Raw genomic sequence first — 24,125 nt, 5'->3', positions numbered from 1 at the left:
AATAGACTTTGGTGTATTTAGGTTATCTAGTTTGTGGATAGGAGTTAAAGATAAATCTTGCCAAGATGGAGGCCGTCATCAAGTGGTCAATACATGCAAACTTTTATCACTTCAGAAGTTTCATTAGGGAAAAATAATACCTGAGGAATTTTATAGACTTTTTTCCAGTAGTATCTACACTGTTCCATTCCATATCAATGAGTGGAAAGAGTTTCCAGTGGGGGAAGGGTCATCGAAAGGCCTTTGAAGAGTTGAACAAGAAAATTAATTAAAAACCTATTCTTGCATTATCGAACAAGTAGCAACCCTTCGAAGTGGAGAAGGATGGGAGTGGGTCTTGATACAAGGAGGACGGTTTGTATACTACTATTTTGAATCTTTTCATAGGGTTGCTCTAACCTACACTACCCATGACAAGGTTCTCTCTACCCTTATAAAAGATATTAAGAAGTGGAAACTCTATCCAATCGAAAAGGACATATTAATATACAATAACCACCAACAATTACAATACTTACAAGCCTAGAGTAAGTTACAATAGATTAGATGATGGGTCTCCAAAATAGGTAAATTGTAAGGCCTAAAAATCCAGTCCTAAGCACATAAAAACAATGTTTGAACACGCCTTTTGCACTTAATGATATATTTTAATAAATTAATGGATTCTTAGAATAGAAGTTCTATGTGGATTTCATATTTTATATGCCTTAACATGTTTATTTTTTAGGATTTGAAGAAATATTAAGCAGAATCGAAGAGATGTAGCACTCGAGATAATTTTTGGGACTTGTTCCCTATAGAACAAGGCTTAAATGTTTCTATCTCAGAGCATTTAATGTTGCTTCTTATTGTTCTGAGGAGGACTAGGAGCAAGATCCCCTTTTCTAGGAATTTTTCAAGGGAAATGTAGCCCCCCTCTCAAGGAGGATCCTCCCCACTCTCTACATAAATAAGAGACTTGAGTATCCCAGTAAGGGTATCAATAGAAGAGGGGAGAATAAAAAACAAGATTAGTCTTTTATTCTCAAGAGTGTTTTGTAGTTCAGTTATGTGAATACAAACTCTTAATTAATGAAATCAATGTTTTATCCTAGCTCTTATCTTGGTTTTCCTGTAAGGACTCTAAGCATCCTTGGGCTAGGCCTTCCTAAGGAGCTTCAAATCCCTCCTGTACTTCTGTTAGTGTTATTCTTTTGTTCATTTTCTAGTATTTCTAACAGTTATATTTCATGGTTCTTGTGCATGGTTAGGTAAAATATTTTATGAACAATTATTTATTATAGGTTACTTGTGCAGATGTTAGAAATAGTATCACATATTAATGTAATTTCATGCCTCCCTTCATTTTATTTCTCTTATTTTCATAGATTTTACTGTTCACTATTTTGTTCTGTAACTTGATTTACAACTACAGGGACCATACAAAGATTGATTTCATTAGCATAGGCTTGCACCATGTTTCCTTGAGCTTTGATTAGTTTAAGATTATCATCTTCTAACATATTCACAACATTTCCTCGTCTCAAACTTAAACCCTATCTGGTTTACATGTTCATTAGATTGTCTCCTATAGAAAAAATGAGAATCCTATAACATCATGTATTCATGCCTTATTTCTTGCTCAAATTTGCAATAAACTCATGGTTTGAACTCTTTAATGTATTACAACACATTTGGGACATTGATAATAAAACTTGGTAGTATAGAGACCTCATAGATGCCCTTCACAATTTGCTTCTAAATACTAGTTTTTCCTACAAATTAGGCTTTTATTCCTAGTATTTTATTTCAACAAGTGTGCTTTTCCATTTATTGCATATAACATAGTAGTTTGTTCCATTCAATAACTTTGTTTTCTTTAATTGCAAATAGAATAGATTTGTGTTCTATTTCCTTTTCTACAAATCTATTTTTCCTATAGCATAGTTTAGCTAGCTTGGTCTTTGTGCACCTAACCTTCATCTCAATATTTCCCACTTGCATATAGATCAACAAGGGAAAAAGATAATTCCCAATGAGGATACAATGTCGGCCACTCTTAATTTTATACGAACCCTAGGTTGATAATTAAATCTAAGACCCTTAGGAGTTGTAACATTGTTGTCGCAATATTAAAGGACTTCATCAGAGACTACAAGTGGATGAGATTTTTACAACTATTTCATTTTGTGATCAAGTATGCTAAGGGTGGCACCAACAAGTTGGATAACATTCTTTCAATGCCATCCACATAAAAAAAATCACAACTTTGAGAACTTTGATGCATATAGAACCTTTCACCCATGTATAGAAAGAAGTATATTTACAGGCTTAGGATTTTAGCGAGGTCTATCAACAGCGACAGGGCTAGATTCATGTGGATGGTGGTGACAACACAATTGACTATCATCTCTAGAGTGGATTACTCTATAGGCTAGAAAATATATGGTTTAGTAAATATGAGTGGCTACAACTAATTAGAGAGGCTCATGCCAAGTTGCAAGGAAATTTTGTCTAGGGAAGACAATTTCCAATTTTAAAAGGTATGTGTACTATACCAGGATGCAAGAAGATATAGTTAGATTCATTACAATATATATACTTTGTTTCACCGGCACATCTAATAATAGAAAACAAGGTCTATACCATCCCTTAACTCTACCCACTTGTCCTTGGGAAAGAATTTCCAAGGACTTTGTAGGAGCTTTACCAACAACTAGGAAGGGACATGACTATTAGTCATGATAGTTAATAGTTTCAGCAATATGTGTATTTCAATGCCTTATAAAAAGACTATAAGGAGGAAAGAAGTAGGAAAAGTATGCTTTGCACAAGTGTGGCACATTTTCGGAAACTAAGGAACATTGTTTTAGATAAGGACAATGGATTTCTTTGTGTCTTTTGGACTATGTTGTGGGAGAAGATGGAATTTTTTTTTAAGAGGGCTACAATATTCCATCCACAAACAGATGGGAAAACAAATAGTTAACGTGACATTACAAGGGCTATAATCAGAAGCATCCAAAGAATTATGATGAAAATCTAGCCTATATCCATACTTCATTTGGTATGCCACCATTTGAGAATTGTTTTGGATATTTACCATCTTCACTTTTGGGTGTAGTATATGGAAAACAAGTAGGAGTGAGGGATGACATCCTAGGTAATTATTTAGGAGAAGAAAAAGTGTTGAGAATATCAGGAAGATCCATTTATAAATATAGAGGTGCTAAAGAAGTCACAAGAAAAAATACAAGAGTACTCATGATTAACATAGGATAGAAATGTCATTTAGAGTGGGAGACAAGAGTATGGTTATAGTTGAATAAGGAGAGGCTATAGGGTCTTGGTAAGAAAATCAAGGCCTTGTAATATGTTCATTTCAAGATAATAGAAAAGGTGAGATACAATACCTACAAACTTAGTCTATCCCCATACATCCACATTTACTTGGTGGTGAATGTGGAAAATCTAAAACTCTATTTACCTTTCCTTTTGGATTAGGAAGAGGAGTAGGTCCTACCTTCCATTCAGGGCTTAGCTCTCAATGCTCAAGTAGAATTGGAAAAGGATATAATTTTGTGAAAGAGGTCTATAACTACAAGACAAGGGAAACTTTGACATTCGACAGATTGGGTTAAAATGATGGCTTCTCAGCAAGGCTAAAGGACAATCTAGGGAGAAGGTAGAGGAAAATTTTCCTCGCCTCATTCACTAAAATTTTTTGGGGAGAAAAGTCCTCACGAAATGAGGAGTTACGATTTGGATTGGATCACTATATAATTTTTGATCCATCTTGATGCATTCATAGTGGAAAAGTTGAAGGAATCATGTTACCCGAGTGGTTTTATTGAGAGGACTTACTTTCAAGAATTGAGGTCTAGAGCCTTTTTTCACCATTTTGATGTCTTAAATGAAATTTGTGTGTGTGTGGGGGGGGGGGGTGTGATGAGCCCCAAAAATGGACAAATATTTGGGCTCATCCAACCTCCTAATTTGACTTAATCCACCATTCTCATTTGTTTATTGCATGTTTTGATTATTTTTATGTTAATAGAGTGAATTTGGTTAGTCATTATGCCAACAAGTCTAATGGGTGCTTTGTGTAGCCTTGTTGGTCAACTTGGAGACAAAATTGAAGGTCTTAATGAGCACTTGGCAGCCAAATTCGTGGGAGAACAAGCTAGAGGATTTGTAGGAAGGTGTCCCCCTCATTTATGGACCCTTACTTCGAATTCTCCACCATCAGCTCGGAGTTCAAAGGCCACCAAATCAATGAGCTCAAGGGCAGCCAAGCAAGTCAAGTTGGACTGTTGTTAACTACAAGTCTTGGGCAGCCAAGTCCCTAACTTTTAGGAGGACTGTTGGGTCCTCAAATTGTATAAATAAGAGGGCTTGGGGCCTCATTTTGGTTAGCTAGTGGTTGGTCATTTTGTAGCTAGTTGGTAGTCATTTTTGGTAGCTAGTAGTTAGTCATTTCGTAGCAGCTAGTTAGTCAATTTGGTTTTCGCTCTTTGTAAGCCAGTTTTGGCATGACATTAGACTTTTGATTATGAATAAAAGCAAGCAGTTTTGGATCAGATTTTGAGTTTTTAAAGGAGCCTAAAGCTCTCGGGGTTGGGCCCAACCTGAGAGCTCAGGCCTCCTTCCTTTGTATCAATATTGTTCCTTTCGCATTTCGTTTCCATTTCCCTTTACATGCATTCGAGTATAGCTGCTGATTTAGATTTCCTGTAGTGGTTAAACAGTTGCTGATTTGGATTTCCTGTAGAAGTCAAACAGATTGGTTTTATCAGTTAGAATTGTTGTAGTTGTTTGGAAGTAGGCTGAGGCATTACTTAGATCCATTCATGCACTTTTATATTTAGCATTACTTCTTCATTCCACTGCCATGCATGAGTTTCCTTCACAATTTATATTGCTGTTCATTGATTTTATGTCACAGGTAGCTCAGGTTGAAGCATTCTCGTTTTGGTGACACTCATAAAAAATTTGTTTCATCTACACTGCTCCATACCACTCCATTACCTTCCTCCTCTTGTCAACCACACCTAAAGCCACTCAGCCACCCTCTGTTCAGCTCATTCAACTTCCAGCTCTTCTATTACTCACATAGCCCCATCTACTTAACCTTTCATAGATACCATCCTTCCATTCACCAACCCACTCCATGCACTCTTTCCCCATCTGACTTCTCTGTCTCTGAGCCATCACCAGTCCCATCTCCACCTCACCTATCCTCCCATACCACTCCATCACTTCACCATCACTCAAAACCCTCACGGCCAAACATCCTGTAGAAATTCCTTAGTTTCCTGTAGAAACCCCTGCAGACTTCCTGTAGAAGCCCATAAACATGGTTCCTTGACGGCCAAACTTTGTGAGACTCTCTGGAAGGGTGTTAGGGACCCCTTAGATCCTCTATGAACCTTCCCAACCTTTCCCAAGCATTTCTCCTCCTTGATCCGCCTCTGCACAGCCAAACCCTAATAAGAGCAAATTCATAATCACTCCATCCACTTAAGCAAAAACACAAAAACAATGTTCTTTTTCGTAGAAGTAGTTTGAGTCCATGCATTTCACATCATTAGAAGTAATGGCATCATTTGTAGACATTTGCACTCTCACTATTGCATCATAGAGGTTAAACTAGTCAAATTAGGGTTTCCTAGGTTTACATGCTTTGATTTGCTTTCAGTTCATTTTTGTCAAGTAAATTAGTTTTCTCTGAGCTAGCTTTCGTCCATCATTTAGCAAGCTTCTTCTGAGAGCCTATAGAAGTTGGCTTGAGCCCTAGCGGACTTGTGCCAGCTGACCAAGTGACAGCTGCGACAAGAGCTAGTACTTGTGCATATAGCACCGCCGCTTCCAAGTTTGTACGAACTACCGGGTTGATAAAATTAAGAGACAGGAAGCCCCAGGAGTTGTAGCATTATTGCTACAATACTGGAGCTCACCAGGGTGCAGGGGAGGGGTGAGTGGGTTGACTTTCTCACTTAAGCATTGGATGTTGTGCTAGTATATTCCTTTCCAACGATACAAGACGAATGTCAATTGGAGTTCGGATGCAAAAGTTATGCCTATTAGAAGTTGACTTATCATTATTGACTACCATAATTTGAGAAGAGGCGACATCATCCCCTATTATTCATGGAAAAGGGGCTAGCCATATGAAGACTGTGAATAAGATTCTAGAAAAGTCAAATTTGTAATTCTAGTTAAGAGTTGGAGTCAAACTTAACCCCTAGTTTGCTATTAGATTGTATTATAATTGGTCCACTAGAATGAAAAAGGGTTCCATTCGTGCATTTTGTTCTATTAATACTTTCATATATAATTCTCCATCTTTTAAAATATTTTAGAAAATAATAACTCTCTAAATGTTTTTAACACATTACATTTTATTGACATTATTATATTATATTCACTTATTATATATTCTAATATATAATTTATTTTTTAATTATTTCCACAATTATTTTTCAATTGATGTTGGACAAATAAATGCATATTGACTTTAGTTTCATGTGTGTGGCCATTAAGATAAGAATTTCAAATCTGAAGCATCACAAATATGACCATTTATATAATTCATAGTTTGGATAATCTTAATACCAAAAAAATTAAGTATATTTGATGGGTAAACTATCCTTTGACATTTTACCATCAATTTAGGGATGTCAAAATAGCGTTCATTGGACATGTATCCATGATGGAATCGACATAGCTAGAGTTCCAAATATCGTTTTTCTTTTCATTATCGCATCACGTGCTATATATATGCTGTTTTTATTTCTTGAGATTAATGTGTGAACCTTTCGATGTGAAATGAAAGAGTAATTAATGTTTTATTGTTGGTTTTATTTATTTTAAAACTTTGTAACTTGAAGTCAACGATGTGACAAAAGTAATTTTTAAAATCGGTAAAGAATCAGTATAGAATTTTAAAAGTCTTTAAATAATGAAACAAACAAACAAACGAATCTAATAATAAATATTTCTAAGTACAAATCTATAACTAGGTAGAATCTCATTACTGTAGAATATTTAAATATAATTAACACTTAAACAGTGATGAAGAGCCAAATCTGGATAGGAAATCATCAATTATGAAAATATATTATAGCGGGTATGTACAAGCATGCGAATCCGAGGAAAGGTAGTGATCCAAGAATAAAAAAATTCTGTTGTAGTTGTTGAGCCAACTACTCAATGTCATTATGGGAAGTACTGCACAGAATTATTATTATTTTACTATCCAAAAGGCAAAGTACTTTGAGTTGTTTGTCATCTGCATATGTATATATCACCTTTGAGTTGTTAAAAACCATTGACTTTTTAACGTATATATATTCGTGATGTATGGTTATCACCAGGGTTGGATTCAATAATGTTTATTTTTTTCAAGAACTTGTAAGGGCCAAGAAGAATAATTGGAGGATTTGAGGGTACATTAGATTCTTGGCTAAAAGCTGAGACATTGAAAGAGCCAAGCCTCCTAGCAGATTGGGAACAAGCTGTGACAACACTGATAAAGGCAGAGAATATGCGAGTGACCGAAGCACAAGAATCCACCTGGGTGGCGGCCATCAACGTAATTATTCCTTACCTGAGTGATATTGTCAAATATTAACCACTGTTGTTGCTAATTTAATCCCTAACTGTCATTTACCATGACAAATCTTAAATGCAGTTATAGAACATGAGTAATTACATACATAAAAGATAAAAACAAATTACAATTCAATTGCAATCAAGTTTAATAATACTATATTCATAACCAATTTCATATACAGAATTTATGCAAATTAAACATAATTCCTAAATTAAAGAATAAATATACGGCAGTCAAATATACAACAATATTTTTTTAGTTAAATATTTACATATTAAATTAATTATTGAAAAAGGTCAAAGAAAATAGATCAAAGTGGAATGGTTTAATTCTGCCTTCACCTGCGTTTTGGCGGGCCTAAATTAGTTTTCCAAAGTCACCATTTTTCTGATTATTATTAAGAAAACTTAATTATTACTAAAAATATTTAATTTTTTTTATTATTATAACAAAATTTTGGTTATTATTAAAAATAATTAAATTTACTGATCACTATAAAAGAAAATCTTTTATATTACAATAGTTTAATTTTAAAGAATAATTCATATTATAAATAGTTAAATTTTAAAAGAAAAATACTTCAAACTAAAAATGACAAACTTAAAAACAAACTTAATAATAATAACTCGAATAATTCATGTTATAAATGATTCAATTTATTAAATACTTAAAAGATTAAATCTCTTATAATACAAATATTTTTTTATCATAAATTTAAAATTATAAGTTAGATGGTATGATAATGTTACTTTAAAAAATTACTACAAATAAATAGTTCAAATTAAATTTATTTTAGTATATTTCTCAACATTAAAATAATTTTCATTAATCTTATTAACCTAACATATTATATGAACAACTTAATAAATAATGACCAATAGATAGAATAGGTGAATAACAAGTAATAAGAAAACCAAAACATCACATTAGCATATAACAACACATATTGACACCAGATATATGTGGAAACCCATAAAGGGAGAAAATCATGATCTTATTATTAATGTGATGCAATGGAAAGATCCTACTCCTTATTACATCTTATTTTATGTAGGCTCCAACCTACAGGAGGCTGCTAGATCAATTTTCTGCAAGCTGCAACTGCAAGGAAGTGACAACTCCCATATATTTTTTGTAGGCAACAACCCACATGAGGCTCCTAACTCAATAGGCTCAACTTGATGTTTATCAAGTCATCACTTGAAAGGAGACTACCATCTCGTAATGCAAACATGAAATAACAATGTGTTGGTTTGCCTAATTTTTTCATATCTCCATCTTCATTTATGCATCTTCTTCCCTTCAAATCTGCTTCAGATCAACTTCATAAGTGCCACAACTAATGCATAATACCTCAATCATTTCCCTCCCATTCTCCCATTCTCTAACCTCCTCAATGCCTTCCAAAATCACATATTTTATAAAGATACTTTGTTGGTTGTTTGTATCCGACATAGGAATATGAAATGAATAGGCTTGACTCTTTGCCTTCCACTCATTTGTTTCCAAACTCTACATATCTTGAATATTAGAACAAAAAAATAAATAACTCATCTCATAATAATTTCAACCACAGGTAGTCATTAAATGCATCAACCTAATGTCAACATCAAATACCAAAATTTATCATTAATGCATCACAACAATCTTTGCAACATATTTGCCTTTGCATCACAACAATTCAGCTCAATCAACAATTTCACATCACAATAAATTCTTTAATGTAGCAATCTTTGCAACATTATCCAAGCATATCACAACTACTTTCTATTGCTCCCTTTCTTGCTTCTCTTGTGTTGCTCCTTTTCTTGCCACTCTTTTTCTTGATGCTCATTGTGCAAGCTAGTCCTTTGCTTGCTCCTACTTCATTGCTCCTTGTTGCTACTCCTTTGACTTTGTTGCGCTTTTTCCATCAATGACAAAAATGCCAACAATATCCCACTTTGGCGTTGATGGAAAAACACTGATCCTCCCCCTTTTGTCCTAAGAAGTGTCTTCCTTCCTCTGATTGCCTCCCCCTTTGACATCAATGGAAAGGGGGTTACAAATTCCTTGTAACATGTCAAAGAGTCCTCAGTGTAGTTGTCATCATTACATTAATCCTTACGATACTGCGAATGAACCTCAAAGAAATTACCCTACTAGTTTTAGGACAAGGAATATGCCAAAACTCACCTTAAAGAATGCCAAAATAACTTCCAACCGTCCTTACAAATACTAGTGAATGATTTCCGTAGAGATTAAAATTCCAATTTGTAGGGATATATCTCTGGAATAGGATTGATAAATCAATAGAAGGAGGTTCATTTGAGCCACATTTAACGCATTTTTCTACCTTCAAACCACCAATTAAAGCCCTGATCCAGAGGTAATGGCATTATCAATATTATTAGCCCTTACTATTGTTGGCCTGATAATTGCATCTCTCTCTAATGCAATGCTATGGAGCTCAGTGATCATGGCATCAAATTTCTCTTGTTTTTCATGTACTTCACTACGCTGATACACTTCATATCTCTCACTACCAACTATGAACTCTACTATAGAGTATTTTCTTGAGGTAAAATCCATAATGGAATTATTAACTAGTAAAGCATGTTGACCCTCCTCACAATACTAACACAACCTATCTTTTCTCCCATGGAACTCACCTCACCTCATCCACTTCTTCCAGTTTCTAGCAAAACTTCATATTCACCTGCTCTACTTTCTGCTCTATTTACAGAAACATCATTCCCACCAATGTCACTAGGACCATTGATCTAAGTCCCACTTACTTTTTTACAACCATTCATTCCCTTACTAACAGTTTTAATACCTATTCTACTTGTAATGATAGTTGCAATTTTTGTTCCTGTACCCTATTCAATGCCTTCATCACTCTTGCATGAATCTTGATGTACATTATCCACACTCTTGGTATAACTTTTTGTCTTATCATTGTAACATGTATCAACTACATTCACAGAAGAAAACCATGAAATTCACTACTGGAAAGTTCCTGAACACGTCTTTCACCAAAAGTAGGCCAATTCCACCTACGCTTGTTTCTAGTATTGTCTTCTCCATCACTGAATCTTTCAGATGTCTTTCCTTAACCAACATGGGAAATTCCCCTGGAAAATTCAAAGTTGGCTTCAATTCTCTTACGTTTTCATGATCTTGTAGTGTCAATTTTTTTTTTGTCAACATCTGTACTCTCTGCATTTTCTTGCTTATTCTTCCTAGAGCTAACATAGTTTCTCTTACTTTGAGCATTTTTCCGAGGTTCATGCGACTCTAATGTAACTCAGTCACCAACTTCATTGTTGTAATGAAATCCATGTTTCCTTCATTGAATAATAGAATGTGAAGGGACTTGTGAATTAATAATTTGCTTTGTTGGTCCCCCCTGGTATTGTGAGACTCAAATCTAATATCGTTCCCCTATGAAATCCTTCTCGCAAATGCTAGTCATGGCCTCACTAGCATCATCCAGGTATTCCTTACCTTTAACTTCACTGGTCGATACTCCACCAACATAACTTGCTGCACTCATACCACACATACTGTTGTCATTGTGGTTTTCGAAAATTTCTTGTGATTCAAGTGAACCATTAGTTACATGATGCAAAGGTCTATATACGGTAGAGAAGGCCCACATTCCCACATTGGCTCCATAAAGGCTGCAGTCAACAACCACAGAGGTTGGCTCAGGCTTTTGTTGAATACCAAAAAATTTATTCTGTGATGATTCTATGGCTTCATTCACCCCAAGTTTTGATTAAAGTTGAACACTGGGATTGTGAACATGCACCATAGATGGAGATGATTCTCTATGACATCCATCTTCAATAGGCTAAGTAAAACGATCCTCACAACCAACAACATAAGGAAGAAACCTCGACTCCCATTCACACAAGCTAATAAGTGTTTCACCCTCATAATATAAATTAGCACCAGTGGTTGCAAATTCATCACCAATAATCTTAACTCCATAAGTCTTTCCACTATTTTGAGACAGCATTGCAGTTGGTAATGGAGGAGTTTGAGCAAGAAGTCGGTCTATCTGAGGAGCCCGAGATCTTTTCATTTCCTCACTGGCAGAACTACAGATAATTGGGAGAGCTGGAAGTTGAAGGAGTGCATCACAACAATCCATCTAACTTTAAACAAGAGTATGGGAAGGCGTTGGTGGAAAATGTGCTAAATCTTCTTCACATTCATTACCCTTCCATGGAAAAAGAGCCTTGTGGCCATCATCAAGCTTTGTGCTAAATATAAAAATTGCACTCTCAATGTGTTGTTGTGTCCATGTAGGAGGACTAGAAATGTTGAGGCAACCACCACATGCTTCAGAAGCTATCAAATCCACATCAACATTCACCCAACCTCTCCTTGCACAAGTCATTGGTCCAATGAACTTCAACTTTCCAAACCACATTATGGATTTGAAAGTTGTTAGATGCCTCATAAGGTCTCCTTGATCCTAGGGTCTACATACAGGTGATGGTGAATTTATTAATGTTGAAATAGATTTTGGATCGTTCATTGTTAATGTAGGGGACAACCCACTGACTCTGGATGATGATCATGGCCCTTTTGAAATTTGTCCCAGCAGGGTTGCTTTTTTATCCTTTCACTGAGTGTAGGCTCTTTGGGAGAAGGGGTTCCAGTAGAACTGCTGGCAGTTGAGAGAAACTTAAAGTGGAAGAGTTTTCCCATGGCCTTATCAAAGGGCTTCTCCACGTCTTCTATCATCTTTGCCACTGCAATTTTTGATACTTTCTCGACGAATTCCCAAGAGTTATATGTTACAATCTTATCCCAGTTCAATCTTCAGATTTTACATGTGGTAAGGCAAGCTGGTCTTGTTTATTCGTGATGTTGTTTCTACTGTTGGCCCTATGTTTATATGTTTGACACACTCATCATTCATGCATATAGGAATGTTAAACACATATCTCTCAGGAAACGCCATACAACTTAGTACATGACAAAAAATAAATTCACCACCTTGTAGTATATTTCCGTTGTAGCACATTGTCATCATTATAATTCCATTTGATTTGTGTTCAGGATGATGCAATATATGGAACATTATAATATATCAACCGAAGTACACTACATCTTTCACTTATCAACGTATGGTTTTCATTCATTGCACCATAAGTAATTTCTATGTAACGCACTGCGACCGTAATGTTTATATTATGAAAGCTTGTGCAATAATAACATTTTCCAGTAATCATTTGTATGATATTCAGATTGTAACGCTCATGATCAACATAGGATAGAAAAGGAATTTAGAGTGGGAGACAAGAGTATGGTTATAGTTGAATAAGGAGATGTTATAGGGTCCTCGTAATAAAATCAAGGCTCTACAATATGTTCCTTTGAATATACTAGAAAAGGTGAGAGAGAATGCCTTCAAACTTAGTCTATCCCCATAAATACACATTTACTTGGTGTTGTTTTGTGGAAAATCTCAATTAGAGAGTAGAGTAGGTCCTACCTTCCATGGAGGACTTAGCTCTAGATGCTCAAGTAGGGTTGACAAAGGATATAATTTTGCGAAAGAGGTCTATAACTACAAGAAAAGGGAAACTTTGACATTCAGTAGATTGGGTTAAAATGATGGCTTTTAAGCAAGTCTAAATGACACTCCAGAGAGAAGGTAGAGGAAAATTTTCCTCACCTCATTTAGTAAATTTTTTGGGAGCAAAGTCCTCACAAAATGAGGAGTTATGATTTAGATTGGATCGCTATATAATTTTCCATCCATCTTGATGCATTCAGAGTGGAAAAGTTCAAGGAATCATCTAATAGGAGAAGTTTTATTGACAAGACCTAGTTTGAAGAATTGAGTTCTAGAACATTTTGCAACCATTTTGAGGCCTTAAATGAAATTTTTTGTTTGTGTTTTGGAGAGGAAGGGGCAAGTTAGTGGACTTTATAACTTAAGCATTGGGCCTTGTGTTTGTATTCTACACTTAGAGTCCTTTCTAATAGTAGAAGAAAGATGTCAATTGGAGTTTGGATGCAAAAGTTATGCCTATTAAAAGTTGACTTATCATTATTGACCACCATAATTCGAGAAGATGCTACATCATCCCCTATTATTCATGGAAAATGGGCTAGCCACATGAAGACTATGAATAAGATAGATGCCAATTGGAGTTTGGATGAAAAATTTATGCCTATTAGAAGTTGACACCAGCATAATTCGATAAGGTGCTACATCATCATGTATTATTCATGGAAAAGGGGCTAGCCATATGAAGACTATGAATAAGATTCTAGAAGAGTCAAATTTGTAATTTTAGTTAAGAGTTGGAGTCAAACTTAATCCCTAGTTTGCTATTGGGTTGTATTATAATTGGTCCACTAGAAGGAAAAGGGATTCCACTCTATTAGAATGCATTTTGTTCCATATTAGTAATTTTGTATATAATTTTCCATCTTTTAAAAATAATTTAGAAAATAATAAGTAGCTAAATGCTTTTAACACATTACATTTTACTCACATTATTATATTATGTTCACTTCATATAAATTCTAGTATATAATTTATTTTTTAATTCTTTCCAAAATTAATTCTAGTATATAATTTATTTTTTAATTCTTTCCAAAATTATTGTTCTATTGATGTTTGGCAAATGGATGGATATTGACTTTGATTTCATGTGTATGACAATTAGGATAAGAATTTCAAATCTGAAACATTACAAATATGACAATTTATATCATTCTTGTTTGGATGATTTTAACACAATTTTTTTTAGTTATATTTGATGAGTAAATTATTCTCTAACATTTTAGCATCAATTTATTTATCAAATTCCATCCCTAGTGACAAGAACAAAATAAATTTGACTCCAAATTTAAAGATAAATGTACCCATCAAATCCCATCCCCGTATCAAATACCACAACTGACAATATCAAAATGGCGTTCCTCAATTTCGTCTATTAGCATTTTGAGGATGAGGTCGAGTAACATGGACGTTTACTAATGCTAGAATTCTACTGGCCCCACCATTATTTAAAAGGTGTGCATCTTGAACATGTATCCATGCTTGAATCGGTATAGCTAAAGTTCCAAATATCGTTTTTCTTTTCGTTATCACATCACGTGCGATTTATATGCTGTTTTGATTTCTTGATAATAATGTGGGAATCTTTTGATGTGAAATGAAAGCGTAATTAATGTTTTATAGTTGGTTTATTTATTATAAAACGTTGCAAATCCAGGTTAACGATGTGAAAGAAGCAATTTAAAAAATCGCCAAAGAGTCAGTGAAGAATTTTAAAACTCTTTAAATGATGAACAAACCAAATATACAAATTTAACAATAAATATTGATAAGTACAAATCGCATTACTATAGGATATTTACATATTTATATTCACACTTAAACAGTGATGAAGAGTAAAATCTGGATGCGACAACAATGGTAACAAGATGGTAAATCATCAATTATGAAAACAAATTATAAAGGGGATGTACATGCATGCGAATCCAAGAATAAAAAAATGAAGATATTTCGCAATTTCCTACTCCTCACTTTATTAATGCCCATTCAATTGCAGCGGCTATTCAAATTGGAAAAATCCTGCACGCAGTTGTTGAGCCAACTACTCACTGTTTACCATTAATTTATGGTGGGAGAAATCCAGGAATATGTACCGGACAAATTATGGGGAGCACTGGACAGAACAAATATTATTATTATTTTACGATCCAAAAGGCAAAGTACTGAGTAGTTGTTTATCATCTGCAGATGTATATATCACTTTTGAGTTGTTAAAAACCATTGACTTTTAATGTATATATATTCGTGATGTATGGATATCACTAGGGTTGGATTCAATAATGTTCATTTTTTTTTTTTTTTTAATCGCACGCTAGATTCAAAGAACTTTTAAGCGTGACAACACTGATAAAGGCAGAGAATATGCGAGTGAGCGAAGCACAGGAATCCTAGGGGTGGCAGCCATCAACATAATTATTCATTACATGAATGATATTGTCAAATTTTAACTACGTTTGTTGCTGGAGTTCGGTCAACTAATTTTGGAACCGTCTGCTAATTTAATCCCTAACAGTCATTTAACATGACAAATCTTAAATGCAGTTATAGAACATGAGTAATTACATACATAAAAATAAAAACAAATTACAACTTAATTACAAACAAGTTTAATAATATTATATTCGTAACCAATTTCATATACAGAATTTATGCGAATTAAACATAACTCATAAATTAAAGAATAAATATACCGCACTCAAATATACAACAATATTTTTCTAGTTAAATATTTACCTATTAAATTAATTATAAAAAAGAAGTCAAACAAAATAGATCAAAGTGGAATGGTTTAATTCTGCCTTCACTCGAGTTTTGGCGGGCTTAAATTAGTTTTCTAAAGTTATCATTTTTCTTATTCTTATTAAAAATATTTAAATTTACTGATTACGGTTAAAAAAAATGCATATTAAAGAATAATTCATGTTATAAACGATTCAATTTATTAAATATTTAAAATATTAAATCTCTTAAAATACAAATATATTTTATCATAAATTTAAAATTAAAAGTTAGATGGTATGATAATGTTCCTTGAAAGAATTAATGAAAATAATTTATTATTTTTTGAGCTATTATTGTCATGGATGTTACACAAGTAAATCAAATTTATTAATGATATTCTCAAATAGAAAATTTGATGAGAACTTGACTAAAGTGAGAGAGTGAATCAATTTACTATATTCATGGACATTAAAATAATTTTCATTAATCTCATTAACTGAAAACATTACATGAGCAGCATGATAAATAATGACCAACACATAGAATATGTGAACAATAAGTAAACCAAAACATCACATCAACATATAACAACACATACTGACACGAGATATATGTGGAAACCCATAAAGGGAGAAAACCATTATCTTATTATTGTTGTGATGCAAAGGAAACCTTCTACTCATTATTACATGTGTTATTTTGTAGGCTTCAACCTGCACGCTAGCTCAATTTTCTGCAAGCTCCAACTGCAAGGAAGCTCCAACTCCCATATGTTTTTTGTAGGTTACAATCCACAGGAGGTTCCTACCACAACAAGCTCCAATCTTATGTTTATCAAGCCATTACTTGAAAGGAGACTACCATCTTCTAATGCAAACAAGAAATAACAATGTGGTGGTTTACCTAATTTATGCATATATCCATCTTCATTTCTGCATCTTCCTCCCTTCAAATCTACTTCACATCAGCTTCATAAGTGCTAGGTAGCTAATGCATAATAGTTAAATCATCTCCCTCCGATTCTCCCATTCTCCCATTCTCTAACATCCTCAATGCCTTCCAAAATCACATATTTTATAAAGATACTTTGTTGGTTTTTTGTATCCCACATAGGCATATGAAATGAATAGGCTTGACTCTTTGCCTTCCACTCATTCCTTTCCAAACTCTTCATATCTTGAATATTAGAACACAAAAATAAATAACCCATCCAATAATAATTTCACCCACAAGTAATCCACAAAATGCATCAACCTAATGCCAATGCGAAATGCCAATATTTATCTTTAATGCATCGCAACAATCTTTGCAACATCTTTTCCTTTGCCTTAGAGTCTTGCCTTTGCATTACAAGAATTAAAATCAATCAACAATTTCACATCACAACAAATTTTTCAATATAGCAACCACTGCAACATTATCCAAGCATATCACAACTCCTTTGTGTTGCTCCTTTGCTTGCTGCTCTTGTGCTGCTCCCTTTCTCGCTTCTCTTTTGCTTGCTACTCCTTGTGAAAATTGGTTCTTTGCTAGTTGCTCCTTCATTGCTCCTTGTTGCTACTCCATTTCCTCTATTGTGCTTTTTTCCATCAATGACAAAAATGCCAACAATATCCCCCTTTGGAATTGATGGCAAAACACTTATCCTCCCTCTTTTGTCCTGAGAAGTGTCTTCCTTCCTCTGATTTCCTTCCCCTTTGACATCAATGGCAAGGAGGTTACAAATGTCTTGTAGCCTATAAAATAGTCCTCAGTGTAGCTTTCATCATTACATTAAGCCTTAAGGTACTGCGAATGAACCTCAAAGAAATTACCCTTTTGGTTTTAGGACAAGGAATATGCCAAAAATCACCTTAAAGAATGCCAAAATAACTTCCAGTAGTCCTTACAAATACTAGTTAATGATTTCCATAGAGATTGAAATTAAAATTTGTAGTGATATATCTTTGGAATGGGCTTGATCAACCAACAAAGGATGGTTCATTTGAACCATGTTTAAGGAATTGTTCTTCCTTCAAATCATCAATTAAAGCCCTCATCTAGAGCTAATGGAATTATCAATATTATCAGTCCTTACTAGTGCATGCCTGATCATCACATCTCATCTCTCTCTAATGCAATGGTATGGAGGTAAATGATCATGGAATCAAATTTATCTTGTTTTCATGTACTTCACTAGGTTGATACACTTCAGATCTCTCACTACCAACTCTAAACTCTACTATAGAGTCTTTTCTTAAGGTAAAATCCACAACAGAATTAATAACTAATAAAACATGTTGACTCTCCTCACAAATACTAACACAACTTGCCTTTCCTCCTTTCGAATTCACGTCACCTCGTCAACTTCTTCTACTTTCTACAAAAACTTTAGATTCACCTCCTCTACTTTCTACTCTATTTATAGAAACATCATTCCCACCAATGTCACTATGACCATCGGTCTGAGTCCCACTTACTTCTCGACAACCATTCATTCCCACACTAACAGTAATAATACCTATTCTACCTGTACTGATAGTTGCAATGTTTTTTCAGTACCCTCTTCAATGCCTTCATCACTCTTGCATGAAACATGATGTACATTATCCACACTCGATAGAATTTTCTATCCTATCATGGTAGCATGTATCAACTGCATTCACAGAAGAAAACCCCTGAAATTCACTACTGGCATGTTCCTGAACACATCTTTCACCAAAAGCAAGGCCATTCCACCTACGCTTGTTTCTAATATTATCTTCTCCATCGCTGAAAGATATCTTTCCTTAACCAACATGAGAAATTCCGGTGGAAACTTCAAGGTTGGCTTCCATTCTCTTACATTTTTTATGATCTTGTAGTGTCAATTCCTTCTTTGTCAACATCTACGCTCTCTGTGTTTTCTTGCTTGTTCTGCTTATAGCTACCATAGTTTCTCTTACTGTGAACATGTTTTCGAGGTTCATGTGAATTTGATGTAACTCAGTCACCAACTTCATTGCTGCAATGAAATCCATGTTTCCTTCGTTGAATAATAGAATGCAGATGGAGTTGTGAATTAATACTTTTCTTCATTGGTGGAAGCCCCCCTGCTATTTTGAGACTCAAATCCAATATTCATTCCCCTGTGACATCCTTATCATAGCTATTAGTCATGGCCTCACTAGCATCATCCAAGTATTCCTTACCTTTAACTTCATCGGTCAAAACTCCACTAACATAACTTGTTGCACTCATACCACGCATACTGTTATGATTTTGGGTTTTGCAAATTTCTTGTGATTCAAGTGAACCATTAGTTACATGCTACAAAGGTCTATTGATGGTAGAGAAGGCACACATTCCTACATTAGATCCATAAAGGCTGCAGTCAAGAACCACTAAGTTTGGCTCAAGCTTTCGTTGAATACCAACAAATCCATTATGGGATGATTCTATGGCTTCATTCAACCCAAGTTTTTATGAGAGGTGAACATTGGGACTGTAAGCATGGACCATACATAGAGATGATTCTCTCGGACATGCATCTTAAACAGGCTAAGTAAAATGATCCTCACAACAACAACATAAGGAAGAAACCTCAACTCCCATCCACACAAGCTAATAAGACTTTGACCCTAATAATATAAATTAGCACTAGTGGATACAAATTCATCACCAACAATCTCAATTCCATAAGTCTTTCCACTATTTTGAGATAGCACTGCACTTGGTAATGGAGGTGGTTGAGCAAGAATGTGGTCTATTTGAGGAGCCTGAGATCTCTTCATTTCCTATATGGAAGAACTATAGACAACTTCTAGAGTTGACAGCTAAAGGTATGCATCACAATGATCCCTCTAACATTCAACAAGAGCATGGGAAGTCGTTGGTGGAAAATGTGTTAAATCTTCCTCATATTCATTACCCTTCCATGGACAAAGAACCTTGTGCCCATCATTAAGCTTCATGCTAAATATAAAAACTACACTCTCAACTTGTCGTTGTGTCCATGTAGGAGGAGTATAAATGTTGAATTGATCACCACATGCTTCATAAGCTATCAAATCCACATCAACATTCACCCAACCTATATTTGTGCAATCCACTAGTCCAACGGTCTTCGGCTTTCCAAACCACGTTATGGACTTTAATGTTACGAGATGCCTCATAAGGTCTCCTTGATCCTAGGGTCTACATACAAGTGATGGTGAATTTATTGATGTTGAAATAGAATTTGGATTGTTCGCTGTTAATGTAGAGGACAACCCACTGACTCTGGATGATGATGATAGCCCTTTTGAAATTTGTCCCAGCTGTTTTTTTTTTTTTTTTTTTACTGAGTGTAGGTTCTTTGGGAGGAGGGGTTCTAGTAGAACTGGTGGGAGTTGAGGGAAATTTAGAGTGGAAGAGTTTTCTCATGGCCTTCTCAAAGTGCTTCTCTGCGTCTTCTGTCATCTCTGTTGTTGCAATTTTTTATACTTGCCCTGCAAATTCCCAAGAGTTATATGTTATGATCTTATTTGAGTTCAATCTTTAGATTTTATGTGTGGGAAGATGAACTGGTTTTGTTTATTCGTGATGTCATTTTTGTTGTTGGCCCTGTGTTTGTACATTGGACACACTCATCATTCACACATATAGTAATGTTAAACACATATCTCACAAGTGACGCCATACAACTTAGTACAAGACAAAAAAACTAAATTCACCACCCTGTACTATATTTCTGCTGTAGCACACTACCATCATTACAATTCCATTTGATTTTCATTCAGGTTGATACAATATATGGAGTGTTATAATATATCAATTTGAGTACAATGCAACTTTCACTTATCAACATATGGTTTGCATTCATTGCACCATAAGTAATTTCTATGTAACACACTATGATCGTAACGTTTATATTGTGAAAGCTTGCGCAATAATAACATTGTCTAGTAATTATTTTTATGATCATGAGAATGTAACTCTCATCATCAACATAGGATAAAAAGGCCATTTAGAGTGGGAGACAAGAGTATGGTTATAGTTGAATAAGGAGAGAGTATGGTTATAGTTGAATAAGGAGAGGCTATAGGGTCCTAGTAATAAAATCAAGGCTCTACAATATGTTCCTTTCAAGATACTAGAAAATGTGAGAGACAATGCCTACAAACTTAGTCTATCCCCATACATGCACATTTACTTGGTGGTGAATGTGGAAAATCTCAAACTCTATTTACCTTCCTCTTTGGATTAGAAAACAGAGTAAGTCCTACCTTCCATGGAGGACTTATCTCTAGATGTTCAAGTAGAGTTGACAAAGGATATAATTTTGCGAAAGAGGTCTAAAATTATGAGACAATGGAAACTTTGACATTCGATATATTGGGTTAAAATGATGGCTTCTAAGAAAGACTAAATGACACTCCAGAGAGAAGGTAGAGGAAAACATTCCTCACCTCATGTAGTAAATTTTTTGGGAGCAAAGTCATCACAAAATGTGTTATGATTTGGATTGGATCGCTATATAAATTTTCATCCATATTGATGCATTCAGAGTGGAAAAGTTCAAGGAATCATCTTATAAAAGCAGTTTTATTTACATGGCCTAGTTTGAAGAATTGAGGTCTAGAATCTTTTGTGACCATTTTGAGGCCTTAAATGAAATTTTGTGTGTGTGTTGTAGGGGGGTGTGGGGTTGGGGAGGAAGGAGTGAGTGGGTGGACTTTCTAACTTAAGCATTGGACCCTATGTTGGTATTCTACACTCATAGTACTATCTAATGGTACGAGAAATATGTCAATTAGAATTTGGATGAAAAATTTATGCCTATTAGAAGTTGACTTATCATTATTGACCACCATAATTTGAGAATATGCCACATCATCCCCTATTATTCATGAAAAGGGTCTAGCCACGTGAAGGCTATGAATAAGATAGATGTCAATTGGTGTTTGGATGCAAAAGTTATGCATATTAGAAGTTGACCTATCATTATTGACCACCATAATTCTAGAAGATGCCACATCATCCCCTATTATTCATGGAAAAGGGGTTAGCCACCTGAAGACTATGAATAAAATTCTAGAAGAGTCAAATTTGTAACTCTACTTAAGAGTTGGAGTCAAACTTAACTCCTAGTTTTCTATTGAGTTGTATTATAATTTTTCCACTAAAAAGAAAAATAGTTCTATTTTATTGGAGTGAATTTTGTTCCATAACAATATTTTATATATAATTTTCCATCTTTCAAAAATATTTTAGAAAATAATAACTCTCTAAATATTTTTAAACCATTACATTTTACTCACATTATTATATTATGTTCATTTCCTATATATTTTAGTATATCATTTCTTTTTTAAAGGTTCCCAAAATTATTGTTCTATTGATCATGTTTGACAAATGGATAGATATTGATTTTGATTTCATATGTGTAATAATTAAAATAAGAATTTCACATCTGAAACATAACCAATATGACAATTTATGTAACTCTAGTTTCGATGATCTTAATACAAAAAAGTTTAGGTATATTTAATGGGTAAATTATCTTTTGACATTTTAGGCCTATCAAAATAGCGTTCATTGAACATATATCTATGCTGGAATCGGCATTGCTAAAGTTCCAAATATCGTTTTTCTTTTCATTGTCGCATCACGTGCTACATATATATGCTGTTTTTATTTCTTGATATTAATGTGTGAATCTTTTGATGTGAAATGAAAGAGTAATTAATGTTTTATTGTTGGTTTTATTTATTATAAAACTTTGCAACTTGAAGTCAACGGTGTGACAGAACTAATTTAAAAAATCGTAAGAGTCAGTGTAGAATTTTAAAAGTCTTTAAATAATGAAACAAATAAACATTCGAATCTAACAATATTTATTTATAAGTACACATCTATAACTACCTAGAATCGCATTATTGTAGAATATTTAATCTTTATATTAACACTTGAACACTGATGAAAAGTAAAATATGGATGCCACAACAATGGTATCGTGAAGGGAAATCATTAATTATGAAAATATATTATAAAGGGGATGTACATGCATGAGAATCCAAGGAAAGGTGGTCATCCAGGAGTAAAAAAAATGAATATATTTCGCAATTTCCTACTCCTAACTAATCCAATTGCAACGGCTATTCAAATTGGAAAAAATCTGCTTGCAGTTGTTGGGCCAACTATTATGGGAAGTACTGCACAGAACAATTATTATTATTATTTTACTATCCAAAAGGCAAAGTACTTTGAGTTGTTTGTCATCTGCATATTTATATATCACCTTTGAGTTGTTAAAAACCATTGACTTTTTAATGCATATATATTCGTGATGTATGGTTATCACCAGGGTTGGATTCAATAATATTCATTTTTTTTAAGAACTTTTAAGGGCGACAACACTGATAAAGGCAAAGAATATGCGAGTGAGCGAAGCACAAGAATCCTAGGGGCGGCGGCCATCAACTTAATTATTCCTTACATGAGTGATATTGTCAAATTTTAACCACCGTTGTTGCTGGAGTTCGGTCAACTAATTTTGGAACCGTCCGCTAATTTAATCCCTAACAGTCATTTAACATGAAAAATGAGTAATTACATACATAGAAATAAAAACAAATTTCAACTCAATTAAAAACAAGTTTAATGATATTATATTCATAACCAATTTCATATACAGAATTATGCAACTCAAACATAATTGATAAATCAAAGAATAAATATACAGCACTCAAATATACAACAATAATTCCCTAGTTAAAATATTTATATATTAAATTAATTGTAAAAACATAATAGTCAAAGAAAATAGATGAAAGTGGCATGGTTTGATTGTCTCTTCAGGTGAGTTTTGATTTGATTTTAGGCCTGCCTAAATTAGTTCTGTAAAGTAACCAATTTTGGGATTATTATTAAAAAAAATCTTAATTATTATTAAAAATAATTTAAATTTACTAACAAAATTTTGATTATTATTAAAAATAATTTGTTTCTTAATTATTAGAGCATGAAACCAAAATTGACTTGAACATAAAAGCAAAATAATAATAATAACTCTTCATAAAAATGGTTCAATTTTAAAAAATAATTAAAAGTTATAAATGATTCTATTTAGAAAAAACAAATACTTTATATCTTGTTTTAAAGATAATAAATTTTTGTTAACTTGTAACTTTTTATCTACATAAATACATAAATTATTTTTAATTTGATTTTTTAATTAATTATAAATAAAAAATATTTAAATTTATTTTAAATCAAAATTTATTAAATATTTAA

General features: G+C 33.8%; 2 pseudogenes; both read right to left on the bottom strand.

Moving 5' to 3' along the window:
* Positions 1-9,943: 9,943 nt before the first annotated feature.
* On the bottom strand, positions 9,944-12,334 carry LOC149261646 (uncharacterized; annotated as a pseudogene).
* A 5,591-nt stretch (positions 12,335-17,925) lies between these two features.
* Positions 17,926-20,309, bottom strand: LOC149261645 (uncharacterized; annotated as a pseudogene).
* Between the last annotated feature and the right edge of the window lie 3,816 nt (positions 20,310-24,125).

This window comes from Pinus tabuliformis, chromosome 6 (genome assembly GCF_031772625.1).
Source record: "Pinus tabuliformis cultivar Carrire ecotype Pingquan chromosome 6, CPIR1, whole genome shotgun sequence".
In the NCBI taxonomy this organism is placed as follows: Eukaryota; Viridiplantae; Streptophyta; class Pinopsida; order Pinales; family Pinaceae; genus Pinus; species Pinus tabuliformis.
Note: the sequence above shows the minus strand (reverse complement) of the source record. Positions and strands in the feature narration are given on the sequence as shown.